This window comes from Sarcophilus harrisii, chromosome 1 (assembly GCF_902635505.1).
Source record: "Sarcophilus harrisii chromosome 1, mSarHar1.11, whole genome shotgun sequence".
NCBI lineage: Eukaryota > Metazoa > Chordata > Mammalia > Dasyuromorphia > Dasyuridae > Sarcophilus > Sarcophilus harrisii.
The window spans coordinates 635,767,041-635,793,690 of NC_045426.1; the positions used below are offsets into that span (position 1 = coordinate 635,767,041).

At 35.2% G+C, this 26,650-nt stretch overlaps 1 pseudogene; it reads right to left on the reverse strand.

The window, feature by feature from the left end:
• Positions 1–7,300: 7,300 nt before the first annotated feature.
• On the reverse strand, positions 7,301–26,163 carry LOC100915915 (annotated as a pseudogene).
• Positions 26,164–26,650: the final 487 nt, after the last annotated feature.

The window sequence follows — 26,650 nt, forward strand, 5'->3', positions numbered from 1 at the left end:
CTCCCTTCCTCCCTCCCCAAGGTAGGCAGAGCCCAACTCTAATATAAATTCCAAAGTCAAAAATAGACAGGAAAAAGTGTAAACAACAAAGAAAGAACTTGGTCATAAAAAGCTACTGTGATGGCACAGAACCTCAAGATGCACAAACTCAGAAGACAATTACTTGAAGATATATCTGCAAGCCAAAACTCAAAGAAAAATGTTGATCAGATAAAAACCCAATAAGAATTTCTTTTTGAGGTAGGGACAAGGGGAGAGGGAGAGAGGGAGAGAGGAAGGGAGGGAGGGAAGGAGGGGGAGAGAGAGAGAGAGAGAGAGAGAGAGAGAGAGAGAGAGAGAACATGATAATGATGACATTAAACAATCATAACTGTTAATATTAATGGGGTTAATTCACCCCAAAATAAATAAATAGCATAATGGATTGGAAATGAGAATCCAGCAATATGTTGTTTACAAGAGACACACTTAAAACAGAAATACACACATAAAGTTAAAATAAGACATTATAGTCAAATTTATTATATTTCATCTGATGTAAAAATAAAAAGGCAAGAAGAACAGTAATTATCTTAAACAAAACAAAAAAAAACTTAACAAAAAAAGAGATTAGTAAGAAAACTACATCTTGCTAAGGGATATTATAGAGAATGAAGTAATATTAATATTAAACATAAAGAAAATTTAAATGAATTGTAGGAGAAAATAGAAAGCAAAATTAACCTAATAAGGGACCTAAAATTACTCTTCTCAGACTTAGACAAATATAAACATAAATAAATAAGGATTTAAAGAGATAGATAGAATTTTAGAAAAAGTTAGATATTATAGATGTCTGCAAAATACTGAATATGAGTAGAAAAAGAATATACTTTTTCTCAGTTATACATGGCACTTTCATAAAAAATGACTGTGCTTTAGGGCATAGAAATCTCACAGAAAAATACAGAAATACAGAAATATTAAATTTACTTTTTTCAGGTCATAATGTGATAATAATGATATTCAATAAAGGGCCTTTTAAGCACAGATTAACAATGAATTGGAAACTAAGTGATCTAATGATTAAAAAAAAAGACTGGGTCAAAATCAATAGTTCATTAGTGATAATGACAACAATGAGAGAAAATACTCAAATTGGTGTAGTGCAGCCACACTAGTAATTAGGAGAAAATTTCTTTCTAGACACTTACATCAATAACAGATAATTAATCTAATGAATTATATATACCACAAAACCTATAAAAACAAAATAAAAACTCCCAAATAAATATTAAAATAGAAACCTTGAAAATTAAAGGAGAGTTTTAAATATAATTGAACAAAATTGAAGGCTTAAAAATTGGACTGATAAATAAAATTAGAAACTGATTATCTGAAAAGACCAATAAAATAGATAAATCATTGGTTAATTTGATTTTTTAAAAAGTTACCAGTATCAAAAATTTAAAAAGCAAATACATAACTAATGAAAATGAACTTAAAGCAATTATTAGGAGTTATTTTGCCCAATTATGTGACAGTGAAACATAATTTAAATAAAATTAATGAATATTTGAAAAAAAAACAAATTTCCCAGAATAACAAAACAGAACAAAAATATTTCAATAGCTCTATCTTTAAAAAATAAAGATATAAATGAATTACCAAAAAAAAAATTCCAATACTGGATGAATTTACAGTTGAATTTTACCAAACATTTATAAGAACAATTTTGATGCTATATAAACCATTAGAAATGAATAGCAAAAGGAGTCTTAACAAATTCCTCCTATCACTCAAATATGTTTTTCATATTTAAACTAGTAAGAACAACAACAACAAAAAAGAAAACAGTAAACCAGTTTTCTTAATAAACCTTGATGCAATATTTTAAAATAAAATACTGGCAAGGAGACTAAAACAATATGAAAAAACTCATATACTTTCACAAGCTTTATTTTTTTCTGCGAGATTTCTTTATTCACTAGATTTATATCAGGTATGCAGGCCTAGTTTTATATTGGAAAAACAATAAATAAGAGAAAAATAACAAAAATTACATGATTATATCAATAGATGTAGGAAAAAAATTTGATAAAACACATCATCCCTTTCTATTACAAGTGCAAGTAAGCATAAATATAAATAGTTTTTCTTAAAATGATGAATAGTAACTATTTAAAAGCAAGAGCATGAATTATTTGAAAATATTTAAAGCCTTCCTTGTAAGATCAAAGGTGAAGCAAGGATATCCATTATCACCATCATTATTCAATTGTGTATGAAAAATACTAATTGTAGCAAAACAAGAAACATAATTTTAAAATTTTTTTAATTGAAGTTTTTTATTTACAAAACATAGGCATGAGTAATTTTTCAACACTGACCTTTGCAAAACCTTCTGTTCCAAATTTTCCTCTCCTTCACCTCACCTCCTCCCCTAGATGGCAAGTAGTCCAATATATGTTAAATATGTTAAAATATATGTTAAATACAATATATGTACACATATTTATAGTTATCTTGCTGCACAAGAAAAATCGGATCAAAAAAAAAAAACTTGGGAAAGAAAACAAAATGCAAGCAAATGGCAGCAGCAAAAGTGAAAATACTATGTTGTGGTCCACATTCAGTTCCCACACTCCTCTCCCTAGGTGTAGATGGTTTTCTTCATGACTGAACAATTGGAACTAGTTTGAATCATCTCATTGTTGAAGAGAGCCACGCCCATAAGAATTGATCATCATATAATATTCTTGTTGCCATATACAATTATCTCTTGGTTCTGCTCACTTCACTTAGCATCAGTTTATGTAAATCTCTCCAGGGGTCTCGAAAACCATCCTGCTGATTGTTTCTTACAGAACAATAATATTTCATAACATTCATATACCATAATTTATTCAGCCATTTTCCAATTGATGGGCATCCACTCAGTTTCCAGTTTCTTGCCTCTATAAAAAGGGCTGCCAGAAACATTTTTGCACATGTGGGTCCCTTTCCCTTCGTTAAGATCTCTTTGGGATATAAACCCAGTAGTAACATTGCTGAGTCAAAGGGTATGCACAGTTGGGTAACTTTTTGAGCATAGTTCCAAATTGCTATCCAGAATAGTTGGATCTGAAGGGAAAAAATTAAAAGAGTAAGAATAAGTAATGAGGAACAAAGCTATCACTCTCTGCAGACAATATGATGGTATACTTACAGAATTCTAAAGAGTCAACAAAACAAAAACTAGGTACAACAATGAACAATTTGAGCAAAGATGCAGGTATAAAACAAATCCTTATAAATAATCACCATTTCTATATATTACCAATAAATCCCAGCAGAAAGAGATTGAAAGAAAAATTGCTTTTAAAAAAACTTCATAGGGTATAAAATATTGAGGGATCTACCTGCCAAGACAAATGGAGGAACTGCATAAACAAAATTACAAAACACTTTTCACACAAATAAAGACAAATTGAAACAATTGGAAGCATATTAATTGCTCCAGGGTAGTCTAAGCTAATATAATAAAAATAACAATATTTCCTAAATTCATTTACTTATTCAGTCCCATGCCAATCATATTTCCAAAGAATTATTTTATTGAGCAAGGAAAAGTAATGAATTTTATCTAGAGGTATAAAAGGTCAAGTATTATAAAGGAATCAATGTGGGGAAAAGTGAAGGAAAGTGACCCAATAGTAGCAGATCTCAAACTATAGCACAAAGATAGAATCCTCCAAACAGGCTAGTACTGGATAAAGCAGTAGAGTAGCTGATTAATGGAATATATTAGGCACATAATACATTGAAATACATGGCCATAGTAACATAGTGTTTAATATGTCCAAAGATTCAAGCTGTTGGGGAAAGATCTCACTATTCAACATAAACTGTTGGGAAAATAGAAAAACAATATGGAAGAAATTATCATAGACAAATATCTAATATTTTATATGAAGATAAGATCAGAATGGGTACATGATTTAGACATAAAGGGTAATATCACAAATAAATTTGGGATTATGAAAGAAAATTGCCTGTCAGCTACATGAATAAAGGGAGGATTCATAACCAAACAATAAATAGAGGAAATTATAGCAGGTAAAATACATTAAATTAAGATATTGTTGCACAAACAAAATTAGCATAGCCAAAATTAGAAGGAAAGAAAGAATGAGAGAAAATACACGGCAGTTTATCTGAAAAACTAAAATTTTTAAAATATATATATATATAGGGAACTAAGCCAAATTTATAAAAATAAGAGACATCCCTCAATTGGCAAATGGATATGAATGTCAAAGGATATGAATAAGAGTTTTCAGAAGAAAAAAATCAAAGCTTTTTGCAGTCATGTGAAAAAAAATGCTCTAAACCACTGCTGATTAGATAAATGAAAATTAAAACTACTCTTAGATGTCATCATATATCTATTATACTGGTTAATATGACAGAAAAGGAAAAGTGGTAAAGGCGTGAAGGACTGTGGAAAAATTAATTCACTAATGTATTGTAGAATTGTGATTGGTTCAACCATTCTGGAGAACAATTTGGAACTATGCCCAAAGTCCTGTAAAACTTTGCATACCCCTTTACCAAGCAATATTACACCAGGTCTATAGGCACCTCAAATAAAATAAATAAATGAAAGAACCCATATGTACAAAAACATTTATAGCAGCTTTTTTGTGATGGCAAAGAACAGGAAATTGAGGGTATACCCATCATTTATTTGGAAAATAGCTGAATAAGTTAGAGCATAATTGTAATTGTGATGGAATATTATTGTGTTATAATGAATAATGAAGGGAATGGTTTTAGAAAAACCTGGAAAGACTTATATAAACTGCAAAGTTAAGTGACCAGAACCAGAACATTGTACACAGTAATATCAATATTGTAATGATAATCAATTTAAAAGAGTTAGCTACTCTGATCTATACAATGATACATGTCAATTCCAAAGAATTCATGATGAAAAATACTATCTACTTCCAGAGAGAGAATTGATGAACTTTAAGTGGAAATAGATGCATATTATTTTTGACTTTATTATTTTTTTCATATTCATAACGTGAAAATGTTTTGCATGATTTCATATGTAAAATAGGTATCATTTTGCCTGCCTTCTTAAAAACTGGAGGAGGGGGGGGAAGGAGGGAAGAGAATTTGGAACTGAAAATAACCTTTTTGAAAATAAAAAAACAAAACTGTAAAAAGGAAACACAAAAGAAAGTGGTACATATTAAGGTATCTGAAAGGGACTAGGATAGGAAAGGTATATTTGTCTCAAGACTGAAAAAAAAAAAACAGGGCATTATCTGGTGGAGATTTAAGAGGGAATGTTCTATGTGTTAGGTTATATTTACTCTAGGCCTGGAGGAATTCAATTCAATTTAATAAACATTTATTAAAAAGTCATTATGTACAAAACCATATGGAATTTTTCTTGACTGTTATTGATTAAAATCTTACTACTTTTTCTAAAAGAAGTGGATTTGGCTCTCTGCATTCATTGTACTGAAATAAATAATAACAATATAAGGGTATGTTAAAGATAGCTTATGTTGGTGAGAGATTGTTAGAGACTGTTAAAATTTTAGTGAGGACATTTATACCTTAGAAATCAGCAAATGCTACAAATTAGAGCTTGGTTTATTGTCCTTTTTATTTTTTTTTTAATCTATAGAGAGCATGTTCATAAAAAAACAGTAAACTTTAAAAAAAAACGTTCTGGCTCTTGAGTTAGAGGATTTGGGTTCATATATTACTTAAGCAATTTGTGTGATCTTGAGCAAGTCATTATCACTCAGATGTCTCAGTTTCCTCATATGTAAAATGGATGGAGGGTTAAATGAGATGGCCTCTGGGATCCCTTCCAGTGCTAAATAAATTGTCCTACAACAATTTTAAAATATAATCCAATTGATCAATCTAAAAGTTCTCATTTTTCCTGCTTTTTATGTTAGTCTAAAAGGAAAACTTAGGCTAGGTAAGAGGCTAATATTCTTGTTAGAGTTATTAACAGTAGTAACTACCTTTTTGCCCCAGGAATCTTTTCTGCCTCCCAGATTGTTATAATAATTGGCCCCTATCTCTCTTCCTTTGGCCTAATAAACCAGGCCTGAAGCTCACAGTAAATTAGATTAGAGCTGCCATCTAGGTTTCCATAGGACCCTTTGGAGGAAAGTTTGTTCTTTAGTTGGTCTTAGGTGTTAGTAAAACTTAGGATTTTGTGGTTGTTTTTGGTCTTTGTTTGTTTTCCTGATTATTGAGATGAGGGTATTCTCAGGGTTAAGTATTTCAACTGTCTTTTCCTAAATGTCTCTGTGTTCATGTGATAAAATCCTACAAGAGCTATTTTACTGGATATAGCTAGGAGCTATTTTAATATCATTTAATAGTATTTATAGGCAATATTATTATTTTAACATTGCTATCACCATTATCACTATTCTTATTTTCCTAAACCAATAGCTTTTATGAAGCAATATTCTATAGCACTATAGGCTTTGTGGTAGAAAAAGTGGTTAGCCCAGGATAAAGATATAGTTCTTTGATTAACTCATGATATAACCTTAATCATAAATTTTCTGCACCTCAGAACATCGCTGTTGTTTGACTGTTCCAGTCCTGTCTGACTCTTCATCATCCCATTTGGGATTTTCTTAGCTAAGATACTGAAGTGTTTTGCCATTTCCTTCTCCAGCTTATTTTATAGATGAGGAAACTGAGGAAAACAGTGCACAGGGTCATGCAGCTAGTATTTGGGGTTGGTTTTCAACTCAGGTTTTCCCAACTTCAACACCAGTGCTATATCTACTTAAGCACTCAGATGTTCAAGCCTCAGAATATTTAACTGTAAAATAGATGTGATAATATCTGATCTTCCACCTTTCAGAATTTGTGAGGATATGATAAAATGATGATTGCAATTAATTTGGAATTCCTTGAGGGAAAAGATTCTTTTTTTTCCATTTATTTGTTTCCCTAATAGCACAAGTTTAGGTCACATTAGGTACTGTTTAATAACTGAATGAAAGAATGGATCAGAGTGCTTCTCCATAGAGAATATAGTATATATTATAATGTTTTAGATACAGTTAGGTGACAATAGATAGAATGCTATACCTGGGACTAGAGGAACAGATGTCAGGGAAGATTACAAAGTCTGGTTTGAGCTTCAAAAGAGTGTGGCTCTTTTCAACAGTCTGACCAGTTCCAATAGATTTGTGATGGAGAGAGTCATCTGTACCCAGAGAGTAGATTGTGGGGACTGAATGTGGATCACAATATAGTATTTTCACAATTTTTTTGTTATTTTCTAACAAATGGCCTGTTCTTCAAAAAGTTGCTTTTGCTACATCAGATTGTTCAGCTCTCCATAGACATTGGATACATCCTTCTTCATCATGATGTACTCAAAGTGCCCAGTAGGGCTGTACTGATAGTGCTGTCCCTTGGCCAGTGGGCTCATTCTCTTTGGATGGTCATAGATGTAGGTTGGTTTGATGCTGTTTACTTCTAGGAACTCATCTACAAACTTGTCAAGAATCTTTGTTGTAATTTGGGGAGAAGTACTCTCTATAACTCTCTCTACACAAATGCCAACAAGAAATCTTATAAGCTTCTTTTATTTCAAAAAGACTGATCGCAGGAAGCTTCATGGCAAGAACTTTTTCAAACTCTTCTATCACGCTGATTCTTTAGAAAGGTGGTGTGAAATCAATATCAGAGTGTTATCCCTCTGGGTGATAGGTAATTGTGTACCTTCTTGTAATGGTGAAGAACATTACAATTTTCTTGTAATATTCTTGTACAATGTTGTTCTTCACCATTCCTGAAACCATTTTGTTCATGATTTCCATGAGATCACAGTAGTTTGCATGTGCCATGTAAAACTCACAGGTTTTTTGTGAGTGAGAGTCAAATCAATTCCTTCATTCCTGAACTGATGACCAATTTCATAAACCCTGTCATTGTCATCATCTACCAGCATCTTGTAATCAGAGCTCTGGGGCAATTCTCTTATAAAAAGTTCATATCCACCTTATTGTGGTAAGTGATAAAGGGTTTGGCAACAATTCCACCTTGGATGACATTCATTATAATATTCAGTTTCTATTTCTAGGAAATCCAACTCATCTAGGAAGTTCCTCATATAGATAATTATTTTGGAGTGGGTTATGAACTTCTATCTCACAAAGCCATACAGGATCAAGTCTAAGTGTTATTAATAATAATGTGTTTCCTTATCTTTGAGGCAAAATGAAAGTAAGACAACATAAGAAAATATGATGTCAGGAGTTTAATCTTGTGGAAAAGTACTCTCAGTTCTTCCTTTTTGGTCTTCCTAGATTCCCCTGAACCCCAATAATGTTTCACTGTTAAAGATTGTTATTTATATGAAAAAATTATTCTGATTTATAATTCCTGAAATGGTCATCACTTATAGTTTGACTCCTCAAAGATCATAAAAGATGAATTTTCCCCCAAAAGTCTTTTCGTGGTGATGTCAGTCAAATGATTGCCTGATTATAAATGATTTTACTGCTTGATGAAGTAGTGAGTGAAGTGTCTCCATGAAACTTGTGTGTGAAATGTCCTTTCCACTGTCATTCAGTTGCTGCATCTCCTGGCTGTGGATCTTGTAATATAGATTTGGTTCCAGACTCTCCTCAACACTAGGCAAAACATGTCATCATGAGTGGTGTAGGAGTTTAATTCAGCTGCTTCTCACTGAGATCTTTGTGCTTTTCTTCTTTCTCAGAAATTTTCTTTTTCTTCAAATGTCTCTTCAGCTCATTTTTGCTCATATTTGGCTTGGTGCTATCCTCAGTCACCACCTCTCCTGCACACCTGCCATCTTCATTCAAAGGTCTGACCTGAAAGGGGACCAGAATTTTCAAGGAATGTACACATAGATGATAAACTTAGTGAATGCAATCCTGAATTTGCTCAGTGTTTGGGAGATTCCAAAGAAAAATGTAGAAGAGGTATTATTAGCCTGAATACAAAACTGAATATCTATAGAGCCATTGTGCTGACCATACCATTGTATACTTGTGAAACCTGGACATTATATACTAGTGCCATGGCACGAAACTAAATTACTTCTATTTAAGTTATCTTAGAAACATCCAGAAGAATATCTGACAACATAAAGTACCAGATGCTGCCTTTCTTGAGCTGACTCACCAAGTATTGAAACTTTATGGCAGAGAGTATAACACTTTCAGTCTTTCTAAAGAACTTTGGAATTCATTGTGAGACATGGCAAACACGGACACAGGACCAACCATCATACTGTGCCCACATCAAAAAAGGCACTATTCTGTATAAACAAAACAGAATTGTAGTTGCTCAAAAGAAATATAAGATATGCAAATTTTGAAACATCTCCTAACATTCATTTGGATTGTGTCTAACTTGTGATAGAGCCTTCCAGCTCATATTAGCCTGATCAATCACAGTTGGATATATTATATCTTGATTCGCATATGTGATATCATTTTGGTCCTCTTCAAAATTGAAGGACAATAATCAACCAACCAAAGGTTTGGAAAATTTTTTAGTTGCATCAATTTTTTTTATCATTTATTGGATTAATCAGCCACAGTCTTACATATTACATATTGACATAGTGATATAATTTTGGTCCTCTTTGAGAATGGAAGATAATAGCCAACTAGATCACACCTGGAATTAAGAAGATTGAGTTCAAATTATGACACTTTCTACTAGCCAAGGTTGTAATGTGAATCAGAGGAGATAATATTTGTAAAATATTTTGTAAAACTTAAAGTGCGGTGTAAATACTAGTTATTATTATTATTATTAATTCATACTTGTTTTTGACAACTATTATAGTTGACAGTGAAAGTCAAGTCTTTTAATTAGTACCAAATATCCTAAAACTCTTTTTTTTTTTGGCTTTATTTTAATTAAATAGTATTTTATTCCCCCTCCCCCCCCCCGAGTTGTATGTAAAAAAAATTAGCATTCCTTAAAAACAACAACAACAACAACACTTTTTCATGGTTGTAGAACCATTCACTTATTTTTTTTAAAATAATAGCTTTTTATTTTCAAAATACATGCAAAGATAGTTTTCAACATGCACCTTTTCAAAATCTTGTATTCTAATTTTTCCCTCCCTTCCCTTCACCTTCTTCCCTACACAAGTAATCCAATATATGTTAAACATGTGAAATTCTTCTATATTTATTTCCACATTTTTTCATGCTGCACAAGAAAAATCAGATGAAAAAAGAAAAAAATGAGAAAGAAAACAAGAAGCAAGCAAACAACAAAAAAGGTGAAAATACTATACTGTGATTCAAATTCAATCCCCACAGTCTTCTTTCTGGATTTAGATGACTGTCTCCAACAAAAGTCTATTGGAATTGGCCTGAATCACCTCATTGTTGAAAAGAGCCACATCTGTCAAATTGATCATCATACAATCTTGTTGCCATGTATAGTGTTCTCTTGGTTCTACTCATTCACTTAGCATCAGTTCATGTAAGTCTCTTCAGGGCTTTCTGAAATCATCCTGCTGATCATTTCTTATAAAGCAATACTATTCCATAACATCCACATACCATAATTTATGCAACCATTCCCCAAATGATGTAGTTTCCAATTCCTTGGCACTACAAAAAGGGCTAGCATTCATTTTTATAAGATTTTGAATTCCAAATTTTTCTTCCTCTTTCCATCCTCTCTCCTTCCTCTTTTCAAAGATGATAGGCAGTTTGATATATTTTATATATGTGCTATCAAGTGAAACATTTTCATATTAGCCATAGATGTGAAAGAAAAAAAAAAAGATCAAAAGAAAAAATATGAGAAAACATAAGTGAAAAAATATGTTGCAATCTACATTCAGAGTCCATCAGTTCTTTATCTGGATATGAATACATTTTACTTTGTGTATTTTTTGTACTTGTCTTAGATCATTGTGTTGCTGAGAAGAGCTGAGTCGCTCATAGTTGATCATCACACAATATTGCTGATGCTATGTATAATGTTTTTGTGGTTCTGCTCATTTAACTTTGCATCAGTTCATAAAAGTCTGTTTAGTTTTTTTCTGAAATCTTCCTATTCATCATTTGTTATCGTACAATACTTTTACACAAACAATAATATCCCATTACATGCATATACCACTGAGCATTTCCTCAGTTTCCAATTCTTTGCCACCATGAAAAAAACTGCTATGAATATTTTTGCACAGGTAGGTCCTTTTCTCTTTAAATGATTTCTTTGGGATACAGGCCTACTAGTGATATTGATGGGTGAAAGTAATTGCACAGCTTGCTTGCCCTTTCATTATAGTTTCAAATTGTTCTTCAGAATGGTTTAGATCAGTTCACAACTCCATCAAAAGTACATTAGTGTCCCAGTTTTCCCACATCCTCTCCAACATTCATCACATCCATTTTTTGCCATATTAATCAATATAACAGTTACAAGGTAGTATGTCAATTTTTACTTAAATTTGCATTTTTCTAATCCAAAATGATTTAGAACACTTTTTCATATGCCCATAGATAGCCTTGAATTCTTCATCTGAAAATTACCTTCTCACATCCTTTGACCATTTATCAAATGGATACAAAAATTCTTAATTAGCCCCATCATATTGTTTCTATTAGATAATATTTATTAAGCAACATATTTAGACATGTAGTCTTGAACTGACATTTGTGAGAATAGTAAAATCTTCTTTATAATTGTAAGAGATAGTGTTTGGTGGTGGGAAGTTCAAGATCAGACAATAAGCAACTTCCGATTCCCTTTATGCTATTTAACATCCTTGTTATAATGGATAATTTTGTTAACTTTTTAAGTTCCACGTTTTAAAGTGAAAATATAAAATAGAGGATAATTCTTTGAAGATCAATTTCAGTGGGTTCTAGTGAAGAATAAATGAAATAACGTATTTAATATGCTTTATAAGTGTTGAAAGGGATATATAAATATCAATTGGACTTCACTAGTCCTCTCTTTCCTATTATTTGACTTCATAGATTAGCTTACAGACGTGACTCAAAAAATCTGTTATTCTTCCCTGGGCAAATGGATTCCTTGCTTTTATCTTTGAACTTTGAAAGTTCTAAATAGAAATATCAGCTATCATGCTCCTAACCAAAATTCTACATTAGAGACTTATTACTTTGGCTTAAAGTTTTGATTCCCATTTTAATGCCAGTTTCTCTTTAATACAAACTTGCTAGTTATAGATTACTCAGTGTGAATGATTTTTCTGAAAATACTGTTGGAATGGGAAATGAGGGGCCAGAACACCATTCAGATGGCTGTTAATGGAACTGGCTGGGGATAGGAGGATAAGATTTTTGGACTTTCTGGCCCAGAAGGGGCTGCTGTTCTGCAGAGGAAATAGTGGAACGGAGAAAGCAGGAGCTCCTGAGGAATGAAATTGATGCTTTCTATCTTCCTCATCTCTACAATGTCACAGACCAAAGAAAAGCATCCATTGAAAAGTTTTGCTCAAGTGGAGCTTGATCAAGGAGAAAGTGCCCTGGAAAATTCATTGAAGCTAAGTTGATAGCAGCCCCAATGAATCTCAAGGGCAACCTTATCTCCCCACAAGCCCTCTTTTTGCCTTTTCTCTTACTGACAGACTCTGATATTGAGCAGAAGCAGCTGGCCTCCAAAATCTTCAGGCAGGACCTCCTGCCTTCCAGATTTCCACTTCTCTCTCCTTCAGATTGGTCATTCAGTGTCCATTGCCTTTGAGTCATAAAACCAGGACATGTCAGAGCTTTAAGAAGTCCTAAAAAGAGGATGGTAGAATAGAGAGCATAGGATATCAGGGCTCATTCCAGGCAATTCAGGATTTAACTGAACTCATTTGGTTCAATTCAGCAAATGCCTACTCTCATCAAGGTAGCCTGCTCCCTTCATGTTGAGGACACAAAACCAAAACTGTTAACAATCCCTGACCTCAGGATGCTTGCATTCTACTGAAGGACACATTTTCAGAGTCACTGTAATTTGAGAAGGGAGAAAGCACTAGAAACTGAAAGGGGCAATCAAGAAAAGTTTCATTGTGAGGTTACCACCTGAGCTTAGCACTAATGGAAGATAAATAATATTAAAGATGGAGATAACGAGAGAATTTGTTTCAGGTTTGAGATATGTCTTCTGCAAATACATTGAGGAACAATAAGCTTCTTGAGTCTGAAATCAGTATGACTGGGATATATAGTACAAAGAGGAATCATGTTAAAAAGAGGACTAGAAAGGTAGTCTTGGAGGTATGTGGTGGAGGTCCTGAATGACAGGCCCTTCACAGGTGGAGCATTTTCTCCTACAGGCAGGTAGGCCTTCACCACCAGTAGTTTTGAACCAGGGAACAATGTGGTTAGATGTATACCTTAGGAAGGAGAATAGTTTGGAGCATATTACATTATAGAAATTACTGTAATGCTGGAGAAACTGAGGCAAGATAGAGATTAGAGAGTTTTGATATTATTAATTGGAGAGTATAATTGACTGGACAGGACTCCCATCTCAAAGTGTCCAGTGATGAATGTGAGTTCTCAATGACTTATATAGCCACATGGTTCAGCTACAAGGGTAGACCAAGGCAGGGGGGGAGTCAGAACATTGAAAGTGGGAAGTTTCAGGACCATAAATTTGATTCTAGCAGGATGGGGGGGGGCTGGAAGCCAGAGTCAGGATATCTGAATAAACAGAAGAAAAGATGTCAATGAGATATCCGCAATAGTCTTATCTTTTGGAATATTTTAGAGGGGGTAGTGTCATAAATTCTTGAGAGCAGAAGGAGTTAGGAGCCAAGAAGTCTGATCACCCCCTCATCTTGAGTCTCACATTGACAATTTATAATCCTTAGAGCAAATGGTCCTCAGTCTTAGTGAACCAGAACGGGTTTTTACTTTCTAAGGGGAATGAGGCAGAACAATTAAGGAAACTGAGGTAGAACAATTCAGGGAAACTCAGGACAATTAGGGAAACTAGTGCAGGGAAATTGAGGTAGAACAGTTCAAGAAGACTGTGGCATAACATTACAATGTTAGCCCTATAAGGGACCTTAGAGATCAAGTGATCTTATTTTACAGAGAAGAAAATTGAGGCCATGAGAAGTGACTTGATCAAAGTCATACAGCTAGTGGTTGACAATACCAGGATCAGAATTTGGGTGCCCTGACTCCCAGTCTAGTCCTCTCTCATACGATAGTGAAGGGGTACAGCTTCTAGGAGAAAAATAACAGTGATTCTGAGGTCCCTTGACCTTAGAGTACTATTGTTCTAACAATCTGTCAATGATAGTTATATATTTTCCCCTAGACTTTAGGGAAGATATGGCAATGATTCTGAGGTCCTCTGACCTTAGAATGCTATTGTTCTAACAATCTGTCAATGATTCTAAAGTCTTCTGGCCTTAGGATAGTCCTATAAACATTGTTGACTGTCAGATAAATAATCTGCTGGTCAGTGATAACCAAGTTCCTGAGACAATAGTGAATAGACCCCTCTTTAGTTCTACCTCTTGGCCATAAAATTAGCATATCAGTGTCATGAAGAACCAGTTCTCTCTGTCTTTTCCTATAAATTTATTTTCTTGCTCCTAGTTCTTTGCTAAATCATTTTGGAACTTAGCCTGCTTCAACTGGCATTAAAATTACAATAAACTTTGCCCCTTGATTTGGAGATGGATTCAAGTCTGCAAATTCTTTTGAGACACCTCATGATATTGGTCTGTGACCTATCCCTCTTGGGGGTCTCCTTTTGAACCTCGAATCATTGAACTGTGATTAATATGGATGTGCCCTGTTTCCCCAGTTTGAATATGACTTCATTTAAAGCAACAATCTAATGTTAGTATCCCCCAACTACTCTGCATATCCCTTACCACATCTGTAAAATGAGGGGATTTTACTCAATGAGCTCCAAGGTCCCTGCAAGCTCTAAGTCTGGTCCAGTAGTAATTGTTGTGGGATGCTGATGATCCTGGACCCAGACAGGCTGTGTTAACAAAATACAGGCTCAGATCCTACCTACCAACGTACAAAAATGGCTTTGTATAAGTTTCAGACAATTGCTGGTATGTTTATCATCTAAGAAACAGTGTCAAGAGGCCCAATACCAATTTTGCAAAGGATGGAGAATTTTTTAGTCTTAAGAACTCAGTTGTATTCGATTAAAAAAATGTCAAAGCCTCACTATGGCTGAAATTTGCTAGGCACCAGGGAAACAAAGAAAAAAAAATTGAAATGTTCCAGCCCTTAAGGTACTTTCATTCTACTAAGAACAAATATGTATACAGACAACCAAATGTCTAGTATTCACAAGGTTATACAAAGAAATAAAAGGAAAAAAACACAGATAACTACAGGTATCAGGATAGGCCTCCTGTGGAGGAATCACTTTCCCTTTCACCCTTCTTTGAAAAAGGTTGTCAACAAGTTGAGTCAACAAGCATTTATTAAGCAACTACTGTATGCTTCAGATATTGTGCTAAGTACCAGGGATTAAAAAAAAAGATGACAATTTTCCCTGCCCTCAAGGAACTCTTATCCTAATGGATATTGCTTGCAATATGCAAGCAAGATTCTCTCTTCCTTCCTTCTCAGTCTCTGTCTCTGTCTGTCTGCCCGCCTCTCTCTGTCTCTCTCTTTGTATTCACATATATAAATTAGAAATTATTTCAAAGGAATAGCACCAGAATTAAGGGGATTAGAAAAAGCTTCTTGCAAAAGGTTTGACTTGAGTCAACTTGACAGAAACCAGGGGAGCCCAGAGGTAGAGATGGAAAAGGGTGACAATTCCAGTCATGGGGGAAAAATGGTGATAATGTCCAGAGTACAAAGATAGAGTGTCTTGTGTGATTAATATCAAGGAATCCAGCATCAGTGGATCTCAGAGTTTGTTGGAGTAAATCAGGACTAAGAAGACTGGAAAGGTAGAAAGGGGTCAGATTATGAGGGACTTTAAAAGACAACTAGAGGATTTTATATATGATTTTGTAGGTTATAAGGAATTGGTAGAATTGACTAAATAATGAGGGAGATATAGTCAGTTCTGCTCTTTAGGAAGATTGCTTTAAAAGCTGAGTGGAGGATGAACTGAAATAGGGATAGGATTAAGTCAGGCTCTTGCAATGGTGTAGGTCTGAGATGACAGCACCTGCACTAGAATGCTGGCAGGGACAGGGAAAAGAAAGGGTATGGCATCTAGATTGGGAAACTAGGATATTGGGAAGATGGTAGTCACTCTGGCAACAATAGAGAAGTTAAGAAAAGAGGCAAGATTTGGGGATAAAAATGATAAATTCTCTTTTGGACATTTTGAGTCTGAGTGTCCATAGGAAAACCAGTTCTAAAAAACCTAGTGGTGCTAAAGGGCAAAAGTGAGAAGGGGATGTTTTCCACTCATGATGGCCCTCTTGCACAAATGCACAAAATTAAGAGATGATGGAATTTTATTTAAGGGGAACAAATCATAACTCATGGAACACAGTGAGGGAGAGGGAATAATATGAAACAAGTGGAGTACAAAGACTTCCTGAAGACTTCATATCAAGTTGTAGTGGGATTTCAATCAGCCTCATTGAGAGAAAGATGAGCATAATAATTAAAATCACAGCTGCCTGCAGTGTGGAGTGTTCCCCCAAAGTACTCAACATGTTGTTAGGCCCATAAGCAGCACTCTGTAAATAAATTGTTGGTTGAATCCAAAGATTTTAACTGTATCATCTAGTGTTCTGTAAGCTCATAACCTTGGAGTGCCAAGAATGATTCACTTCTTCATTCCTGTGATGCTTCACTCTCCTGCTCCTAACTCTAACCATCCATTCTCAGAGCTCTTTTCTAGTTTCCCTCTTCTTCCTCCTTCCCCAAGAGGTACTCCTCAAGGGTCTGTGTCTGGCCTTCTTCATGCTCTTCATTTTTACATCTCAAGCTATTACTATACTGGCAGCATTCAAATCTACATAAGATTGCTACATAATTAGAATATAAGTTTCTTGAGGGCAGGGATTGTCTTTCTATGTTTATGTCCATTCCTGTGTTTAGCAAAGGGCTTGACACTTAATAAGTGCTTAATAAATGCTTATTGACTGATTGCATTGCTCCAAATTCTCATCTTGGTTTAAAGCCCAAAGCTCCAGTTTCCCAATTGGTAATCTCTTTCTACCTAGATGTCTTGTTGTCACTCATTTCAAACTCAACTTACAGGACCCCTCATTTTCCTTTTAATTTTATTTCCCAATGGAGGTCAACGTTTTCCTGGTCATGCAGTCTGATAATATTAGAATTATCTATATCTCTTCCCTTATCCTTACTTCATAGATCCAGTCTTTCCCCTTTTATATCCACAGTACCTTTCTTCAGTTCTCTGCTGCTTCTAATTATTTGATAACCTTTTAGATATTTAAAGAGTGACATCATATACCTTTGTTTCCCCATCAGCACAAGCCTTCTCTTCTTGTTGTAATGTGAGAACCTTTGCAAAGTTTTAAACAAATGCTTTCTGCTTTCTTCCCTATCCCTTCCCTACTAGCTCTATTTAGGTATAAGATAAAGGTCATTTATTTTTTAAAGAAAAAAATTTATTTTTTTCAACTGGCAAAAAAGAGTATCCTAGATCTCTAGGAGATAAATACAACAAGGTTATTGTCTAGCTCATGCTTTTGAACACAAGCTCTAAAATGAATGTAATGTCTGGTCATTATCTTTGTAACATCTTAGTAAGTTAGAGCTTCCTGCTGGCTCAGTGAACAAGGAGAGAGTGAACTGGCACCACTCATATATTCTGGGAAAATCCCTTTGAAACTTGCTGATCATTAACATTGATGAGCAAATCCAGGGTGAGTAATCTTTGATATTTGCCAAATCCTGTGTTTATTTCTCAAGGCAGGATACCAAAGGGCAGAATCTCTTGAACTTTCATAGTTCTTTTGCCTTCTCTCTGTATATTGCAATATTTTGGAGATTCTCCCTGTCTATTTCTGTGTATGTGTTTGTATCTCTCTATCTCTTATCTCTGTCTCTGTCTCTGTCTCTCTATCTCTCTCTCTCTGACATACACATACACACACACACACACATACATACACACACACACACACACACACACTTGATTCTGGCTTTTATCAGAAGAGAGTATTAATTTTCATAAAAAGAGACTTAAGGCTAGAGGAGACAATCCAGGAGCCTAGACATGTGCATGGCACAATCAGAGAAGGACAAAATTGGGAAGCAGCTGACAATCCCCAAACAAGTCATTGACCAGCACCTCCAATCCAGCATGGTTGGATTCTCCATTCATTAGGGCAGGTCCCATAACAGACTCTTCTAAGACAGTTCCCATAGTAGAGCAGTGACTACCTCTATGAAGGCTAGTGGTATTACTAGCATATGGGTACAATTGTAGCAGAGGCCAGTTCAGGTCTAATAGACTGGTTATGTATCTTTGATGTTATAGGAAGGTGCATCCTATATAGTGAGTATCCAGTATGGAAACTTAAGTATAGAAAGTCTCACTATAGGAGATGGAGAGTAGTCAGGAGAAAAAATAGTTTTCAATTTTGCAAAACTTTGTGTTCATATTTTTCTCTCTCCTTCTCTAGCTTCCCTTCCCCTAGACAGTAAGTGACCAATATACGTTAAACACATTCAATTCTTCTAAACATATTTCCACATTTATCAAACTGTGCAAGAAAAATCACATCACAAAGGGAAAAAAAAATGAGAAAGCAAGCAAACAACAAAATGGGTGAAAATGTGATATATATTCAATACCCATAGTCTTCTCTCTGAATGCAGCTAGCTCCTCCCAGCACAAGTTTATTGGAATTGACCTGAGTTGCCTCATTGTTGAAAAGAGTCACATCTTTCATAGCTGATCATCACATTATCTTGTTGTTGCCGTGTACAATGTTCTCTTGGTTCTTCTCACTTCACTTAGCCTCAGTTCATGTAAGTCTTTCCAACCTTTCTGAAATCATCCTGTTGGTAACTTCTTTTAGAAAAATAATATTCCATAACATTCATATACCATAATGTATTCAGCCATTCCCTTACCAATGGGCATCCACTCAGTTTCCAGTTACTTGACATTACAAAAAGGGCTGCTACAAACATTTTTGTACACATGGGCTCTTTATCCTTTTTTTAAATGATCTCTTTAGGATACAAGCCCAGTAGAGATATTGTTGAATTAAAGGGTATCCACAGTTTAATAGCTCTTTGGATATTGTTTCAGATTACTCTCCAGAATGTTTGGATCATTTTGCAATTCCATCAACAATCCATTAGTGTCCCAGTTTTCCCACATTGCTTCAAAATATTTATCATTATCTTTTCCTGTCATCTTAACCAATCAAAGAGGTTAGGTAGAAACTCAGTTGTATTACTTTGCAATTCTCTAATCAGTAGTGATTTAGAGAATTTTTTCATATAACTATAAATGGCTTTAATTGTGTCATCTGAATTGAATCATCATCATGTGTTCATATCCTTTGACAACTTATCAACTGGGGAATGAGTTGCATTCTTATTAATTTGACACAATTCTTTATATATTTTAGAAATTAGGTCATTATCAAAAATACTGATCTGTGGTGTTTTTTTCTTCTTTTAAATAATAATTTGATGGTTCTCCCTGGGAGAAAGCAGGTTTCTCGGGAAGGTTTTCTGGATGCAGTTTTAGTTTCAGCTAAAATCAATAATCACCCAGGTGCTAAAAGTTCAGATCTTTTATTGTCTCCAATATAGCCCGGTTAGTTTTTCTTAGAGGCCTATCTTTCTGCTTGGTTCCAAGAGCTCCCCGCTGAATGTCTCCAAATCCAAAGGTTTGTCCTTCAGCCTCCAGCCAGCACAAAGATGGAAATTGTAATGAATCTCTCTTGCCTCCGAAAGAGGGCTTGTGGGCTTCTTCCCAGAGTGCTCCTCTCCAACCCCTGGGAATGTTCCAAAGTAAGTCTGTCAAGTGGCTCACTGAAGCTCTATTTATGCTGAGTGTAAAAGGTTGGCTCTGCCTTCTGGAGGCAGGAATTAAGGGAGGTGTGAATTCAGATATCTCATACTAAACCCTGAAATCTTGCAAACACATGTTTGGAGTTCACATGAACTCCAATGAGTACTTAAATATTTCTTGCTTCTATGAGCTCTCTAAAGGTGTGAACACAAGCATTGTTTCTATCAGTTGTACTTAGTACCTTGTTTCAAGTTCTGGCCCAAAATATCTCCTTCTAAGATCAAATCAATCATATTGAACCATGCCAAATTAGATAATTATTGTCTCTATCAACTCTAATGGCTTAACACTTTGTAAAGATTCCAACACTGATCAATATCAGAAATACAGAAAGATTTTTTCTCAACTTTGAACTTCTCTTTTAAGGAACTTCCCTTCCTTATTTCTGTTGGTTTTGTTTGTGCAAACCCTTTTTAATTTAATGTAATCAAAGTAGTCCATTATGCCTTTTATAATGTTCTCTAGTTCTTTGGTCATACATTTCTCCCTTTTCCAAAGATCTAATAGGTAAGTTGTTTTTCAACATGTTATAACATCCTTTATGCCCAAATCATGTATCCATTTTGACCTTATTTTAGTATGGGGTGTGAGATGCAGGTTTATGCTGAGTTTCTGACATATTATTTTCCAGTTTTCCCAGCAATTTTGTCAAATTGGCGAGTTCTTATTTCAGAAGTTGGAGATTGAGGATTTGTCAAATACTAGAGTCCTGTAACCCTTGATGTTGTATGTGTCTAATCAGTTCCAGTGATCCATCACTCTATTTCTTAGCCAGTACTAAAAACGTTTTGATTCTGCTGCTTTATAATATAGTTTTAGGTTTAGTACTGATAAGCCACAATCCTCTTTATTCTTTTTCATTAATTCCCTTGATATTCTTAATCTTTTGTTCTTTCAGATGGATTTTGTTATTATTTTTTCTAGTCCTATAAAATAATGTTTTTGGCAGTTTGATGGGTATGGCATTGAAGAAATAGACCAATTTAGGCAGAATTGTCATTTTTATTATATTAGCTCAGTCGAGCCATGGACAAATGATATATTTCCAGTTGTTCAATTCTGATTTTATTTGTGTGAAAAGTGTTTTCTTATGCCATTCATATAGTTTGGGTTTGTCTCAGCAGATAGACCCCCAACTATTTTATTTTGTCTACAGTAATTTTAAATGGAATTTCTCTTTCTATCTGTTGCTGATGGGTTTTGTCAGTAATATATAGAAATGCTCATGATTTGTGTGGGTTTATTTTATATCCTGCAACTTTACTAAAGCTGTGAATTGTTTCCAGTAGGTTTTTGGATGGTTTCCTAGGATTCTCTAACTATATCATCATATCATCTTCAAGGAGTGATAGTTTTATTTATTCATTGCCTATTCTAATTCCTTTACTTTCTTTTTCTTTTCTTATTGCAAAAGCCAACATTTCTAGTACAATGTTGAATAATAGAGATGATAAGAGGCATCTTTGTTTCATCCCTGATTTTATTGGGAATGTGTCCAGTTTCTCTCCATCACAAATAATCCTTGCTATTGGTTTTAGATAGATAACTAATTGTTATTTTAAGTACAGCTCCTTTATCCCTAAGCTCTCTAGTGCTTTAATAGGAATGGGTGCTGTATTTTGTTAAATGTTTTTTTCTGCATCTATTGAAATTATCATATGATTACTTTTGGTTTTGTTCTTGATATGGTCAATTATGATAATAGTTTTCTTGATAAATGGACTTTTCCTTAAAATAATCAGTAGCATCTATTTAAAACCAGCAGTAAGTATCATATGTAATGGGGACAAACTGCAACCATTCCCAATAAGATCCGGAGTGAAACAAGGTTGCCCACTATCACTGTTACTATTTAATATTGTATTAGAAATGCTAGCTTTGGCAATAAGAGCTGAGAAAGATATCAAAGGAATAAGAACAGGCAATGAGGAAACCAAATTATCACTCTTTGCTGATGATATGATGGTATACTTAGAGAACCCCAGAGATTCTACTAAAAAGTTATTAGAAATAATCCACAATTTTAGCAAAGTTGCTGGTTATAAAAGAAACCCACGTAAGTCATCAGCATTCTTATATATCACTAACAAAATCCAACAGTCAGAGTTACAAAGAGAAATCCCATTTAAAGTAACTACTGATAGTATAAAATATTTAGGAATCTATCTGCCAAGGAAAAATCAGAAACTTTATGAGCAAAACTGCAAAACACTTTCCACACAAATTACATCTGAACTAGCTAATTGGAAAAATATTAAATGCTCTTGGATGGGGTGAGCAAATATAATAAAGATGAATGTTGTTCACATCATAGCTTTCTTACTCTTTTTGTTGTTTTCTTGCATTTTAGTTTGCTTCTCTCTTTTTTAAACTGGTTTGATTTGATTTTTTTGTGCAGCACGATAATTGTATAAATATGTATGCATATCTTGGATTTAATATATATTTCTACCTTGTTTAACATATATTGAACTACTTACCATCTAGGGAGTGTGGGGGAAAAGGGAGATAATTTGGAATACAAGGTTTTGCAAGGACTAATGTTGAAGAATTATCCATGCATATGTTTTGAAAAATAATAATTAGGAGCTATTTTGCCCAACTCTAGCAGCAATTCTGATATTATAACCTAAATGGATGAATATTTACAAAAATATAAATTCCCACTATCCTCTCTCTGGTGTAGATGGCTCTTTTCATCATTGAACAGTTGGAAATGGTTTTAATCATCTCATTGTTGAAGAAAGACACATCCATCAGAATTGATCATTGTATAATTTTCTTGTGGCTGTGTATAATGATCTACTGTTTCTGCTCATTTCATTTAGCATCAGTTCATGCCAGTTTCTCCAGGCTTCTCTCACTGAAATCATCCTATTGGTCATTTCTTTTAGAACAAGTGAGAACTGGTTGGATCAAGTGGACACCAAAGGTGGAAAGTAGCTCTAAAAGAGGTTCCACAGCTCTGACAGCAGAGACACTAGTCTTTTCTGAACACACGCAAGGTGCACTAATTTAGAGACCTCTCCATCCCAAATGTTGATATGCCCTATTTTTGCCCAACTATAGTAGAGCCTTCTGAGCTCATATTGGTCTGATCTGCCTCAATCAGACACATTGTTATCTAACATAGTAATATCATTTTGGTCCTCTTCAAGAAAGAAGGACAATAACCAACCCACCAATTAATTTGACAATGTCATAATATGACTTTCTGAAGGTTTACAGAAAACAGGGCAAAGAGAATGAACCAGATTTAGGTAGATTAAAGAACCTTCATCTTCAGCATGACTTGGTATGTCCAGAAAATTATATAGCCATATTTCATATCTTAACTATAGTATGAGAAAAAGCTTCAGACCATTGTTACAAAATCACAGAATGTTAGAGCTCTTGGAACATAAGATGGGCAAATGGGGTAGGATAAGATCTTAGAACCACTTAGTTCAGAGTCTCTTACTCTGGAATTAAGACCTTCAATGGAATCAAGGATACATTTAAGATCTCTGAATCTAGATGGAGTGAAGGGAAATACATATTTCTTAAAAAAATTAATAATAGCTTTTTATTTTTAAAATAAATTCAAAGATAGCTTTCAACATTCATCCTTGCAAAACCTTGTGTTCCAAAATTTTCTCCCTTCCTTTTCCCTACCATTTCTCCTAGACAGCAAGTATTCCAATATTAGTTAAACATGAAATACATATTTTTGATATAATTTGTTTCTTGTTAAATCCTATTTATTTCACTTTTATTTAAAAACCATTTTCAGCCATCCAAAGGTTTCAGTGGACTGCTAAAGAGGAATGACACAAGAAACAAGTTAAGAATCACTGACTTAAAAAAAAAAAAGCATCACTGACTTAGTCCAATTTCCTTTTTAGAGGAGGAAACTGGGCTTTTGAGAAGTTCAACTATTGCTCATGCTTACAAAGCTTATAAATAGAAGAGCTGGCACTTAAGCCTAGTTCTTTTGATTCCAAGTCTATTATTGTTTTCTTCTATATCATGATATATTTCCACTACTTAGGCTGATATAAATTCAGGGAAAAAAACAAGTATTTGAGGGTGGAGATTAAAAAAAAGTCTGTAGAAGCTGAGGACCATGACACTTCCTTGTTTGGGGGGTCTTGAGTTAAAGATATCTGCTCATTAGAGAGAAAAAATAACTAAAAATTCAATTGGAAAGGGAAAGTGTGTCAAAGAATCTCATGGCTCCCTTCCTCTCAAACAAACTGAACACTTCCCCTTGCCCTGACTACGTTTGTGGGGTGCCTACAAATGGCTATCAAGGCTGATGATGTAGGAAGTCTAAATGTTGGTCTATTAACTGGCTAAAGAGGACTATACTATTGTGGGGTAGGTGGGATTTCCTTTTCATTCTCTTACCATTCGTTTCCCTATTGCTTGGCCTTAAAAATGGGGGCTGGAAGGGGAATGATGTTAATAGGGCTTCCAAAACATGAAGTCCAGACCTCTTCATTGCCCCCCACTATTAAAAAAAATGGAAGTCTTTCCATTCTTTGCAAAAAAGGCTGCATACAGGATTTAATTTTTTTTTTACCCTCTTGTCTTTAATTCCTGCTTTGTGCTGAGGGAGTGTCATTAATCCTGCTAGCATCTCTATCTCTTGTCAGCTTTCTGGAGAACAAGAGGCAATTCACATGTAGACCGGGTGCACATCATTTGAACATGTTCCTGCTGCCTGAAATCTATGTCCCAGCCTGGGGAAGGAGAGAAGGTGGATTGATGGACAGCGTCAGGCCCTAGGGTGGAAGGAGACCTGATTTGATGTGAGAATTGAGAGAGGAATGAAGTTTGAAGAAGCTTCCTTTATAGATGTGTGTATACTGGGGATGAGGACCAGGGGAGAGTCAATCAATGAATAATAAGACCATATGACACCTCTTTAATGCTTCCTAACTCTGGTTAGGAAATACTTGGCATCAATGAGCTCACTGGGGACTCAAAACAGTTCTAAGGGGAAGGGAGAGGAGTGACTATTATCTCTATTTGCAAATGAAGAAACAGGTCCAGAGATAGGATTCTCACAGTCAGTAAGTGGTATAGCACAGAGCCAAACCCAGATCTGCAAATCTAGTCCTGTTACAATGACATCAAATTCTATTAGTGAAATAATACAGAGCTAGGTTCTCTGGCTCAAGTTCATTTGCCTACTCCACCACTCCTAGCCTCCCTCTCCACTAATCCAGAAACCTCCAGATGTTGCTAACTGACTTGTGGAGCACCTTCTATTGTACTATGTCATCCCTGGGCTGACTGGAGACCTCAGTGGATCCTGAAAGCTTGAAAACACATATGGGAGAGGCCAAATTTCTCCTCTCCTTAAAATTTATAATAATGCATTCAGCATCAGAAGTCTCACTTCAGCTTGCCATTAGACAAATTTTTATTTTAGCTTTTTATCAATAGTTTTTAATCAATAGTACAGATGATGAGTCAGATTATAGTGTGGTAGAAAGTTCCTCTCATGGGAAAAATCACATTCCTTCTCAAGTTAAAGGTTTGATTTCCTCAGAAAATCAATTGAAGTACTTTGTGGGAGGAGAGAGGGGAGGATAATGTATATATGGGGCAGTTCCCAAGTCATCCAGAAATGAACATTTTATACAGGAGGAAATTGACGCATACAAGATGTCAGGACTACAGGGGCGGAGCCAAGAAGGCGGAGAAGACACACGCGACTTTCTAAGCTCTTCTCTTACCCTCTTTATCAATATTATAGCGAGCCTCAAAAATAGTCTTGACTGCTCAATTGTAAAGATAAGAAGAGAACAACTCACCAGCCGAAGAAAATTGCAGTCCACCAAAAGGGGTCCTAGGGGGAGATCAGAGCAGAAGGGAGAAAATTAGGGGTTCTGAGGAGAGCCTCAAACCGAAAGTGAAAGACAGATCTCAGCAAAGCCAACCCCAACCTGCAAGGGGTTTTTCCTTGGGAGTTGTGATCCTGCACTGCAGGAGGACAACCCAGGTTAGCCTCAATCTGGCAGGGGAGCTCCAGCTTGGGGCCATAGAGCTTTTCCAGGGCGAGATTGGGGAGACACTGGGGCAGACCGGGCGGTCTGGGTCTGTGGTCTGTGGTCTTGGGGTCACCACCTCCAGTCCCACAAGAGGCTCCGGCCTGGGGCAGGACATTTACCCCTTAGTTTCCTAGCCAGGGGCAACCCTTTAACCCACTCAGTCCTACTAACAGTTTGATAGCTCGGCCAGTGCTGAATCCACTCCTGTTGGGGGAAGGGAAAATTCCACCAGGCACCCCTACCTGGAGCCAGAAATCGGTTTACATCTTCCCTGATCTGCAGAGGAAGTGGAACCCCTGCCTAGGAGACATACCCCAAAGGCTTTAAAACAAATAAAAAGATGAAAAGAACGACGACAGCTTCTATGCAGAAAAGACCAGGTCACAAACCTGAAGAGACCCAACAGCAAAAATGCACGACTGTCCTCCTTTACATGATGCTCCCAAAAGAGACCATTAAAAGTCCAAAAAGAGAGTTGAAGAAAATGGGGAAAGGAAAGAGAAGCCTTACAAGAGAGCAACAACTTCCTGAAATAGAATTGAAAAGTAAAAAAATCCAGGAAAGTAAGAATTGTGAATTGAAAAATAAAGAATTCACTAGAA